Source organism: Suricata suricatta, chromosome 17, assembly GCF_006229205.1.
Source record: "Suricata suricatta isolate VVHF042 chromosome 17, meerkat_22Aug2017_6uvM2_HiC, whole genome shotgun sequence".
Lineage (NCBI taxonomy): Eukaryota > Metazoa > Chordata > Mammalia > Carnivora > Herpestidae > Suricata > Suricata suricatta.
The window spans coordinates 25,854,452-25,856,126 of record NC_043716.1 but is presented as its reverse complement, the minus strand read 5'-3'; the positions used below and the strand labels follow the sequence as shown (position 1 = coordinate 25,856,126).

The following is a 1,675-nucleotide window of genomic DNA, read 5'->3' as shown; positions in this document are numbered from 1 at the left end:
ATTAAAGACAAGGCAGAATCCACTGACCTGACCAAATCATACTTGGCATGTGTTAGGGAGACTTCCTACTCTTGCTGTTTCCGTCTTTGTGTGCGAGGCCCAATTAACATAACACTCCAGGCTCCTGTCCACCCCTTCATGCTTCCTGGGAAAGAGGAGTGGTTTCATATGACTGGTGAGTTTTCGAGGAGAAACAGGGTCTTCATCTTTCTTCTCTTCCTTTTTCTGCTGGGGGTCAGAGCTGCTCCCCTAGTGGGGGAAGGGGAGACCGTTCTGGCCCAGTGGTCCATCACTGAATGGCCAAGTCTATCTAAATCTGAGGATGAGTATTGGAAAGCTCATTTGTCTGACAATGTAAGCCACATTCTCTAATATCAGCTTATTAGTAATAAAGGTTATTTTCGGTCCTCACCTAGCTTACAACCGTCCTCTAATTCAGTTCAAACCTCTCAGAGAAGTGGGGAGACTGCTCTGTTGGGGCTCTACAAAGATCTCGGCATATTCACTGGGAGACTTCCTGGTAGCTAAAACAGCTTTGTGTTGAGGTGAGATCCTGGCTTCTGGTTCCATGTCCCTACTTTCCTGTTGAACACCGGGTTCCTTAGTAGTCACATGAGTAAAGGGAGTTTATGAAAGGTGCTCCTCCCAGCCGTACTTCCTGAATGCTTATTATGTGCCAGGGGTACAATGATCAAAATAGATCGGGTCTCTGCTGTCACACAGATTATGAGTAACCAGAGCACATCAATGAGAAAGTTTTAATGTTCCAAGTGAAATAAGACAACTTCAAACAGGCTTAAGCAATAAAGATAATTTATTGGCTCACATGATTTGATCCAGGACGCCAACAACAGGGATCAATTTCTTGGCTCTGCTTCCTCTGGGTGGATTCATTCTTTTGTTACCACATGATGCAACCCCTCCATCTCCGGTCACCATTATGTTTTTTACTATGGCTGCAGCAGAAATAAGACCATTTATCAGGCTGAAAAGAGTCCAAATCCCAACATTCCCTGCAAACTCCCAAGGCCCACTCTGATTATACCATTTTAGGTCACAGGCCATCCCTAAAGCCGCAGCTGGGCCTGTGTGATAGGATTCGCAGATGAGTTTACAGCCAGTGGATCTCATCCCTAAAAGAAAGTTGGGCGCTTCCCACATGGCACAGAAATTTGGAGACCTATTAGGAAAAGAGAAGGAGCAGTAGCTGATAATTGTCCATGATAGAAGGAAAAGACAATAAATAAAATGATAATTCTGGACAATTCAGCCTGGAGAAAATGTAGACATTCATTACTACCTGGTGGGTCAAGCACACGTCTGGGAATCCAGAAATTTGGGTTCCAAATTCTGTGTAGGATCCCAATATACAACAGACCTGTAAGAAAGTTCTGGAGGTTAGTAGACTTCGCTTCTTTCTTTATTATAATTTTTTTAATGTTTATTTTTTAGAGAGAGAGAGAGAGAGAGAGAATGAGCAGGGGAGGTGCAAAGAGAGAGGGAGACACAGAATGTGAAGCAGGCTCCAGTCTCTGAGCGGTCAGCACAGAGCCTGACATGGGGCTCGAACTCACAAACCATGAGATCATGATCTGAGCCAATGTTGGCCGCTTAACCGATTGAGCCACCCAGGTGCCTCTAGACTTTGCTTCTTGATTAAGTTCCTCAGGAATTG

The 1,675-nt window shown here is 44.7% G+C and overlaps 1 long non-coding RNA gene across 1 annotated transcript; it reads right to left on the bottom strand.

Annotated features, from left to right (window-relative positions):
- Positions 1-796: 796 nt before the first annotated feature.
- On the bottom strand, positions 797-1,373 carry LOC115281956. Its single transcript, XR_003904469.1, has 3 exons — positions 1,301-1,373; positions 1,046-1,180; positions 797-956 (listed from the first exon to the last, which is right to left on the bottom strand). It is a non-coding gene; the product is annotated as an uncharacterized LOC115281956 (long non-coding RNA).
- Positions 1,374-1,675: the final 302 nt, after the last annotated feature.